Below are 10829 nucleotides of genomic sequence, written 5' to 3'. Positions count from 1 at the left end.
CCACGCTGCCACCACTGGTTATACTCACTGACACCCGGTATACTGTCCCTGAATCGACAATGGGCGGTATTCAATGAGCCTGATTCGCCATGTTTTTATGGCGAATTTGTGCTGTTTGGCGAATTTCTGACTAAAACGGTGAATCACCCTATTCAATGAGCAGATGGCGAATACATTTGAAGGTTTTTTTCACCATGATTCACCGAGTAGCAATCGCTATCTTTTTATGGTGAAGTGGAATGTGAACTTTTAAAATAAAGTGTTTTGTTTTTTACATTTGGTGTCAAAAAATCAGGAATTTTCTTCTGAGGAGGGGCATGCTATTTATATTCATGTGCTGTAAGCACATGAATATATATTTAGTTTTTAAAAATATATATATATATATATATATTTTTTTTTAACACAGCAGCCAGCAGGGGGCGCCGGAGCCGAGACGCTCATTACATATTCATATATTCACTGCACACGATCGTTACGATCGTGTGTAGTGAATATACGCTCCCCCTGCTGGCACCCCCGGGGGGCAGCCTGTGCTGCCTGGCACCCGGGGAGCCCACCTAACCCCCACAAACGTTCAGGGCTAGGCAAAGAGACTTCCATCTCTCTGCCTGGCACCGTCCTCAGGCTCCCTGCGGCAATCGCCGCAGGAGCTTATATTCGCCAGTCAGGGGCAGCGAGCCCCTGACACGTTGAATACCGGAGCCCGCCGGCTCCGGAACGTGGCGAATGTGCAGCGAATCCTAAAAAGGATTCGCTGCACCTCGCAGGTATTCTCATTGAATACCGCCCAATGTCTAGGCCTGGGGTAGCCAACTCCAGTCCTCGAGAGCTACCAACAGTTAATGTTTTCCAGATCTCCTCACAGAATCACAAGTGAAGTAATTAGCTCCAGCTGTGGATCTTTTAAAATGTGTCAGTGAGTAATGAGTGCACCTGTGCAGCAGCTGGGTTGTCTGGAAAATGTGAACTATTGGTAGCGAGGACCGGAGTTGCCTACCGCTGGTCTAGGTCGACAGTCACTAAGTTGAACACTAATGGTCAACATACCATAGGTCGACATTGACTTAAAGTTGACATGGACATGGTCGACATGTAGGGTAACCTCCTCATCCCTTTAATTGTGGACACATATTAATTACACAGGTTCTGTGGCGGGCTGACTTCAAGACTCCATTTCACCTGGTTTTAATCAGCCACCCAAAAAAGTGAAAAAGCTTATGTCGACCTTATACCATGTAGTGTTCACGCCTGCTGCCTGTCCCCGCTGGTGCGCACGGGGAAGCCCAGCGCCTGCCCCACCCCTCTTCATGATGCCGGCAGGCCGGGCCTGCCCCCTTTTGTGACCTCGACGGCCCCCTTTATGCTGCCCCATGCAGCACCTCCCTGCCCTGCCCAGTTCCTATAAGGAACACTAACCATGCCCATGTCAACCTAAAGCTTGTGTCGACCTTCTGTCAATGTTAGGGTATGTCGACCCTTTATTTCTATATTTTAATATTGCTGAAAGCTAGCGAGGTATAGAGTGGTGAAGAAAAATAATAAAGAACGTGAACAAGTTGTTATTATTTGAAGAGCTTAAGTCAGGGTTGCCGACCCTCCCGGAATTTTCGGGAGTCTCCCGAAAATCGGGTCCTTCCTCCCGGCCCCCGGAAGGGTGGGCAACCCTCCCGGAATCAGGGGGACCCCCACTGAGCCCCCCGATCGCGGCATTTATATGCCGCAATCCGCGGGTCTCAGGGGAGGGGGCGGAGCTAAAACGGCACAATCGTGTCGTTTTAGCCCCGCCCCTCCATGGATATCAGTTATTTTGCCTATTTGCCGTAATGGGGGCGGGGCTTAATGACGTCACCGTTAAGCCCCACCCCCAAAACTCGTAATGCAAGATTCCTCTCCGGGCTTCTCCCGGAGAGGATTTTTTGAAAGTCTGCAACCCTGGCTTAAGTATTTGAAGTATATGATGATAGAAATGAGGAACGTTGGGTGAATAGATCCAGAGAGTGCCCCGTGCAGGAATCCCCATGTAATCTGTGACTATAAATGTATTTCTGGGTGATCTAGATCTTGGAATAGAATAATAAATATGAACATGTGGGACTGCATACCCTCCAACATTTGAAGGGCAGAAATCGGTACATACACATAAAGGGGGCGTGACCATGGCTAAAGTGGGTGTGGCCACTGGTAAAGGGGGCGTGGTCATCCCCTTTCTGAATGTGTACTCGGCACTGTTGGAGGGTATGCCAATGTAGCCTCAAATATACAATGGTAAATGTGTTCCTAAACCGAGTGCTTATGAACGCATGTGAGCAAAATGGGGGCAACAATTAAATAGCCCTGGTAGACACCCACAAAACAATTAAATCTACCCCTAATTTTTCTCCACTTCTCCCCAAACTTTAATAAATCGTCCCATATACCGTATCAGAGGATAGTCTACATACAGTATAAGAACCCCAAGAACACTCAGGTCAAAATGACAGACAGAACATGAAGGATTCTATAATCCAGTCCAACTGTCAGAGTTCTAGTTCTATACACAGTGTAAGTGCTGCCAGGTTCCTGTATCCTACCGTAATGCGGTCAGGAGTAGGATACGGTCAGGAATACGACCCCCGAGCGCTGAGGAGATGACGCATCCAAAGTGTGTTGTACCAGGAGCTGGAGAATGCTGCGTTGTAGTACACGGTGCGCGGATGGTGCAGAGTGTTCCGCGCTTCCGAAGCAGCAGCCCTGGGGCGAGCAGCAGCACCTGTACAGGGAGCCCGCAATGCCAGGAGCAGGAATCAGGCCACACTTGCCACCAACATGTCTGCACCCATGCACCGACCGCGAAGTCCCATGCTGTGCTAGCTCTCCTCTCTGTGTGCTTGGTGTCCGAAAATCACCACTGCGCATGCCAGAGAGGGCTAGCACACACGCTGTGATCTCCCCTGATTGCTGTGTGATGGGTCCACGGTGCCGGCGCGTCACGTCATGATGCGTCGCAGGCTGGCCCGGGACCCGCAATGCACCCTTGGGAACGGGTGCATTGCGGGCAGAAAAACCGGTACATTCGGTACACTTGAATTTTGCCGGTACAGACCGTTTAAAAACGGTACTGCACCGGCAAAATCGGTACTGTTGGAGGGTATGGGACTGGATCCTGAGAACTAAACAATTCAATAAGAAATACATTCATTTCTCTGCCAAATACTGGACTGTCCTCCGCACTTTTACAGCGGTAGCAGCACCGGGGTGAGAAGGGTTTGGGTCATACCTCCCAACATCTGGAGTTCTGGAGGAGGGACTTTGTGCATGCCAAAGGTGCGCGCCCAAAATTGTGGGGGCGTGACCTAGTGGCAAGAGGGTGTGGCCTATACTCGTGAGGCCCCGTTTTCGCTGCAGTGGGGTCACGGCCAGCGGCTCTATGAGCTAGGATGCAGGACCGTCCCAAAAAACTTGGTCCCGTGAAAATTGGGAGGGATGTCCTAGGGTCGACTGTATGAAGGTCAACATACATGATGAGAATAGGGAGCAGGGACAGTATACCAGGAGAATAGATATCAGGGGCAGTATATGAGGAGAATAGGGAGCAGGGACAGTATACCAGGAGAATAGATATCAGGGGCAGTATATGAGGAGAATAGGGAGCAGGGACAGTATATGAGGAGAATAGGGAGCGGGGACAGTATATAAGGAGAATAGGGAGCGGGGACAGTATATAAGGAGAATAGGGAGCGGGGACAGTATATGAGGAGAATAGGGAGCGGGGACAGTATATGAGGAGAATAGGGAGCAGGGACAGTATATGAGGAGAATATGGATCAGGGACAGTATATGAGGAGAATAGGGAGTGGGGACAGTATATGATGAGAATAGGGAGCGGGGACAGTATATGAGGAGAAAAGGGATCAGGGACAGTATATGAGGAGAATAGGGATCAGGGACAGTATATGAGGAGAATAGGGATCGGGGACAGTATATACAGAGAATAGGGAGCAGGGACAGTATACAAGGAGAATAGGGAGCGGGGACAGTATACGAGGATAATAGGTTGCTCTATCTATTATATATGTATATAGTAAATATAATTGCTGACTGCTTCGGCAGTCATAGGACATCTCCGTCCTCCGCAGCGGAGTGAGTAATTGTAGTGACAGGGTATTTTTCCACATTGTGCCCATTTGTTATACGCTGGGGAAGATGAGGACACACTGTCACAGAAGCGACACCAGCATCATCCCTGGGATAAACAAGTCACCAGCTGACCTGTAATATACATTTCCCAGCAGAATTCTACTTTACTGGCCATCATTACACCATCTCTATTCATACACTATGGGGAACATCCGATTATAGCAGGTGCGCCATTGTTGTAGTAAATATGACAGCAGCTATCCTGACCATTTATTCATTAACAGGTGACGGCTTAGCATGACTTTATATATAGTTTGAAGAAACTCAGGAGCCCGAGGTGTGCTCCCTACCACCAGTGCTGTGCCTAAACACGTGCGATCGAGTGGGCTTATCTCCCGAAGGAGACGGGCCCCGTTTTTTCCCCTAACCCCTCTCAACCATAAGGCCGAGGAGGGGAAAATAGGGAACGGTGGGTCCTCTTCGCCGAAGCTTAGAGAGACCCTCTTTCCTCAACCCCCGGAAGGGTTAGGACGGTGGGTCCTCCGCACCCGAAGGTTTGGAGAGACCATCAGTGGACTTCCCTCCACCTTGCGGCTCGGGGTCATCCTCGGGGGGACCGCAGCTCTCCCCAAAAGGCGAGAGCTTTAGCACGTTGGGGAAATGGAAGGCCCGTAAGGGTCGACCACACTACCCAAAAAAAACCGTGACAAACTACAAAAAAACAGAAAACGTGAAAAGTGCACGAACGTGAGAAGAAGAGAAATAAATAATAAAGAGGACCCCAGCCAGAAGGCCGGGGTGGGGGTGTGAAAAATTGTCCTACCCCATCCAAAAGGACGAGGTATGGACGTGAAGCGCTAACCTAGAGGGAAGTGCGCAGTGCTAGTGCTTACTTAGTGCATGGTGATTTTGGGATCACCCGTGCATGTTCGGCACCCCCGAGTTTCCCCGGGGGCACAGTGCAGCCTCGGACTCCAAGCAGCCGACCGATCAGCGTCCGACCAAGTGTTTCTCTGCTCCCATCGTAGGGCACTTTCCAGCCCCTGGCATGGAATGGGTACTCCACTGGGCTTTTCGACTGACTCCCTTAGGGGCTGCGGGGATGCAGTTAAAATCCCGGCGGTCGGGATCCCGGCGTTCAGAATCCCGACGCCGGAATCCCGACCGCCGAAATGCCGACACATTCTCCCTCCTGGGGTGTCCACGACACCCCTGGAGGGAGAATAAATTAGTGTGCCGAGCATAGCGAGGCACCGGGCCAGCTGCGTGGCGAGCGCAGCAAGCCCGCAAGGGGGGGCGATCCACGTCCCCCCCTTGTCGGCATTTCGGCTGTCGGGATTCCGGCGTCGGGATTCTGAACGCCGGGATCCCGACCGCCGGGATTCAATACTGAATCCGGGGCTGCGACCCCCTCGGAAAAGCAATCTACTCAGTCTCAGTGTTTCTCCGATCCCAAGGTTAAGGTACTAAGCTGGGCCTTTCGCGGTCTTCCCATCAGAGGCTACAAACCTCTGGAACAGGAGCCATCTACTCAGTCCCAGCCTTTCTCCGCTCCTTGGGAATGGATACTAGACTGAGCCTTTCGCTGTCTCATCCTTTGGGGGCTACGAACCCCGTCAAGAGAGTCAAACTACTAGGCCCAGTGTTTCTCCCCCCCTCTTACCAGTGGATTTACGGAAACAACACCTCCTACCAAAGGCAGAGATGAAGGTACTCAGCCAGACTTTTCACCACTCCCAGGCAAAAAAGAGGGGGCCCATCAGAGCAGCTACTCAGTCCAGCCTTTCTCTATTCTCTGCCAGAGGCCAGTCCATACCCACTGATAAGAACAGATACTACACTTGATCTTAGCCAAAAGGCAGATATATAGTGGATGGGTTGCGGGTGTATCGAGCAGCTGGATGCAGAACAGAAGACTAATGGCAGATTAATGATTCTGATAACTGGGCAAATAACAGAGGAGACGGAGCCAAACTTTTAGCTGCGTAATACGCTGTGCCAGGAAGCACTGTGTGTGAGGGGCTGGATTCAGTGTGGTTGGTGCAGGGTCAGTAATGCTTATCTTAGAAGCACGGAACCTAATGAGCTGCAGGTTCTCACAAGGGATCCCCACACAGGGATATGACGAATGCATGAGATACCCGATACCATTATTTGCATTTTTACTCACTCGCATTGCAAACCGCAGCTGTGATTCACCAAATGGCCCAGCCACTGATATTATACAATTGGTGGCTGGCCATCAATGGTGAAAACACTCATTTGCCTCAGACCATAAGGTTGCTAAACCATCGATGGTTAATAGACAACGCTATTGGGCAGTCTGATCGTCACCTGACAGTGACCTTAAAGGTGGCATGTAATGCACATTGTTGCCACTAGAGGGAGCACATCTGGATGAAGGACCAGTAGTCTCTTCAAAGAAAGTCTTAGTAGAGATGGCCATGGAAAGATGGACATCAAATACTGGCAGCAATGCCGCCATCAGACCAGCTCTTATGATGGCGTGAAGCCATTGCCAGGTAACTGATGCACAATAAAGCAGTTTCACTTTGCAACCCATAAAGCACAAACCATTTCCTCCAAGTGCCCTCATGTGCGAGGAATAGAGCCAGGTTTGGAGATGTGTGTAAACCAGTTGGTAAGGGGCCTGCGCATGTAGATGCTGTACGAACTGCGGCCATCTCTGAGTCAGACCTAAAGTGCAAACAGTATACAATTCCCTGGGCGAGAGTCTCAGCAGATTCTGGGTGTGGTGGAGTCCTGGCCGTCTAGTGACTGTGGTTAATCATTCAGTATGGGTGCTGATAGCTGTGCAAGACATTCCAATGTGTAACAGGGAGCTCACAGTGTGTGTGCGGTATTGGACAAAGCTAGCCATGTGTGAGTGCGGAGAGACAGGGAGAGGGCAGTGTGTGAGTGCAGAGAGACAGGGAGAGCGCAGTGTGTGAGTGCGGGGGAACAGGGAGAGCGCAGTGTGTGAGTGCGGAGAGACAGGGAGAGCGCAGTGTGTGAGTGCGGAGAGACAGGGAGAGCGCAGTGTGTGAGTGCAGAGAGACAGGGAGAGCGCAGTGTGTGAGTGTGGAGAAACAGGGAGAGCGCAGTGTGTGAGTGTGGAGAGACAGGGAGAGCACAGTGTGCGAGTGCGGAGAGACAGGGAGAGCGCAGTGTGTGAGTGCGGGGGAACAGGGAGAGCGCAGTGTGTGAGATCGGAGGAACAGGGAGAACGCAGTGTGTGAGATCGGAGGAACAGGGAGAATGCAGTGTGCGAGTGCGGAGGGACAGGGAGAGCTCAGTGTGCGAGTGCGGAGGGACAGGGAGAGCGCAGTGTGCGAGTGCGGAGGGACAGGGAGAGCGCAGTGTGTGAGTGCGGTGGAACAGGGAGAGCGCAGTGTGTGAGTGCGGAGAGACAGGGAGAGCGCAGTGTGTGAGATCGGAGGAACAGGGAGAGCGCAGTGTGCGAGTGCAGAGGAACAGGGAGAGCTCAGTGTGTGAGTGCGGGGGAACAGGGAGAGCGCAGTGTGTGAGTGCGGAGAGACAGGGAGAGCGCAGTGTGTGAGATCGGAGGAACAGGGAGAACGCAGTGTGCGAGTGCGGAGGGACAGGGAGAGCTCAGTGTGCGAGTGCGGAGGGACAGGGAGAGCGCAGTGTGTGAGTGCGGGGGAACAGGGAGAGCGCAGTGTGTGAGTGCGGGGGAACAGGGAGAGCGCAGTGTGTGAGTGTGGGGGAACAGGGAGAGCGCAGTGTGTGAGTGCTGGGGAACTGGGAGAGCGCAGTGTGTGAGTGCGGGGGAACAGGGAGAGTGCAGTGTGTGAGTGCGGGGGAACAGGGAGAGCGCAGTGTGTGAGTGCGGGGGAACAGGGAGAGCGCAGTGTGCGAGTGTGGAGGGACATGGAGAGCGCAGTGTGTGATTGAGGAGGAACAGGGAGAGCGCAGTGTGTGAGTGCGGAGGGACAGGGAGCTCGCAGTGTGTGAGTGCGGAGAGACAAGGAGAGTGCAGTGTGTGAGTGCGGAGAGACAGGGAGCTAGCCGTGTGTGAGTGCAGAGAGACAGGGAGAGCACAGTGTGTGAGTGCGGAGAGACATAGAGTGCAGTGTGTGAGTGCGGAGGGACAGGGAGAGCGCAGTGTGTGAGTGCGGGGGAACAGGGAGAGCGCAGTGTGTGAGTGCAGAGAGACAGGGAGAGCGCAGTGTGTGAGATCGGAGGAACAGGGAGAGCGCAGTGTGCGAGTGCAGAGGAACAGGGAGAGCTCAGTGTGTGAGTGCGGGGGAACAGGGAGAGCGCAGTGTGTGAGTGTGGAGAGACAGGGAGTGCGCAGTGTGTGAGATCGGAGGAACAGGGAGAACGCAGTGTGCGAGTGCGGAGGGACAGGGAGAGCTCAGTGTGCGAGTGCGGAGGGACAGGGAGAGCGCAGTGTGTGAGTGCGGGGGAACAGGGAGAGCGCAGTGTGTGAGTGCGGGGGAACAGGGAGAGCGCAGTGTGTGAGTGCGGGGGAACAGGGAGAGCGCAGTGTGTGAGTGCTGGGGAACCGGGAGAGCGCAGTGTGTGAGTGCGGGGGAACAGGGAGAGTGCAGTGTGTGAGTGCGGGGGAACAGGGAGAGCGCAGTGTGTGAGTGCGGGGGAACAGGGAGAGCGCAGTGTGCGAGTGCGGAGGGACATGGAGAGCGCAGTGTGTGATTGAGGAGGAACAGGGAGAGCACAGTATGTGAGTGCGGAGGGACAGGGAGCTCGCAGTGTGTGAGTGCGGAGAGACAAGGAGAGTTCAGTGTGTGAGTGCGGAGAGACAGGGAGCTAGCAGTGTGTGAGTGCAGAGAGACAGGGAGAGCACAGTGTGTGAGTGCGGAGAGACAGAGAGTGCAGTGTGTGAGTGCGGAGGGACAGGGAGAGCACAGTGTGTGACAGTGGAGGGACAGGGAGAGCGCAGTGTGTGAGTGCGGAGGGACAGGGAGAGCTCAGTGTGTATGAGAGCGGGGGGACAGGGAGAGCACTGTGTGTGAGTGCAGATGGACAGGGAGAGTGCAGTTGGTGAGTGCGCAGGGACAGGGAGCTTGCAGTGTGTGAGTACGGAGAGACTGAGAGCGTGCAGTGTGTGAGTGCGGAGAGACAGGGAGAGGTCAGGGACAGGGAGTGCGCAGTGTGAGAGCGGAGGGACAGGAAGAGTGTAGTGTGAGAGTGCATAGAGACACAGAGAGTGCAGTGTGTGAGTGGAGGGTCAGGGAGAGCGTAGTGTGTGAGTGCAGAGAGATAGGGAGAGTGCAGTGTGTGAGCGTGGAGGGACAGGATGAGCACAGTGCGTGAGAGTGGAGTAGCAGAGGGACAGGGAGGGCGCAGTATTCGAGTGCGGAGAGACAGGGAGAGTGCTGTGTGTGAGCGCAGAGGGATAGGGAGAGCACAGTGTGTGAGAGTGTGTGAGATAGGGAGAGCACAGTGTGTGACAGAGAGAGCGCATTGTGTATGCAATATTGGAACAAATCCAGCATGTGTGAGTGCGGAGAGACAGGGAGAGTCAAGTGTGTGAGCGCAGAGGGACAGGAAGAGCGCAGTGTGTGAGAGTGGTAGGACAGGGAGAGCGCAGTGTGTGAGAGCAGAGGGACAGGGAGAGCGCCGTGTGAGAGTGTGGAGGAACAGGGAGCGTGCAGTGTGTGAGCCATATGGGACAAATCTAGCCGTGTGTGAGTGCAGAGAGATAGGGAGAGTGCAGTGTGCAAGCGCGGAGGGACAAGACGAGCACAGTGCGTGAGAGCAGAGTGGCAGGGAGAGCGCAGTGTGTGTGCGATATTGGAACAAATCCAGCATGTGTGAGTGCGGAGAGACAGGGAGAGTGCAGTGTGTGAGCGCAGAGGGACAGGAAGAGCGCAGTGTGTGAGTGTGGAGGGACAGGGAGAGCGCAGTGTGTGAGCGATATGGGAGAAAGCTAGCCGCGTGTGAGTGCATTGGGAGAGGGCAGTGTGTGAATGTGGAGGGTCAGGGAGAGTGCAGTGTGTGAGCTCATGGAGACAGGGAGAGTGCAGTGTGTTAGTGTGGAGAGTCAGGGATAGCGCAGTGTGTGAGCACAGGGAGAGCACAGTGTGTGCTTGCGGAGGGACATGGAGAGCGCAGTGTGTGTGATTGAGAAGGAACAGGGAGAGCGCAGTGTGTGAGTGCGGGGGAACAGGGAGAGCGCAGTGTGTAAGTGCGGAGAAACAGGGAGAGTGCAGTGTGTTAGTGCGGAGGGACAGGGAGAGCGCAGGGCGTGAGAGAGGAGGGACAGGTAGAGCACATGGCGTGAGAGCGGAGGGAGGAGAGTGCAGTGTGTGAGAGCGGAGGAACACGGACAGTGCAATGTGTGAGAGCAAATAAACAGGGAGAGTGCAGTGTGTGAGAGCAGAGGGACGGAGAGCGCAGTGTGTGAGTGCGGAGGGACAGGGAGAGCACAGTGTGTGAATGCAGAGGGACAGGGAGAGCGCAGTGTGTGAGAGCGGATAGACAGGGAGAGTGCAGTGTGTGAGTGAGAAGAGACATGGAGAGTGCAGTGTGTGAAAGCGGTGGGACAGGGAGAGTGCAGTGTATGAGAGCGGTGGGACAGGGAGAGCACAGTGTGTGAGCACGGAGAGCAATGTGTGAGAGTGGAGGGACAGGACAAGCACAGTGCGTGAGAGCGGAGAGACAGGGAGAGTAAAGTGTGTGAGCGTGGAGAGCGCAGTGTGTGACAGTGGAGGGACAGGGATAGC

The 10829-nt window shown here is 53.9% G+C and overlaps 1 pseudogene; it reads right to left on the bottom strand.

Annotated features, from left to right (window-relative positions):
* Positions 1–5824: 5824 nt before the first annotated feature.
* LOC146076339 (U2 spliceosomal RNA) lies at positions 5825–5987 on the bottom strand (annotated as a pseudogene).
* Positions 5988–10829: the final 4842 nt, after the last annotated feature.

The sequence above is a fragment of the Crinia signifera genome, chromosome 4 (genome assembly GCF_055691185.1).
Source record: "Crinia signifera chromosome 4, ASM5569118v1, whole genome shotgun sequence".
Lineage (NCBI taxonomy): Eukaryota > Metazoa > Chordata > Amphibia > Anura > Myobatrachidae > Crinia > Crinia signifera.
Note: the sequence above shows the minus strand (reverse complement) of the source record. Positions and strands in the feature narration are given on the sequence as shown.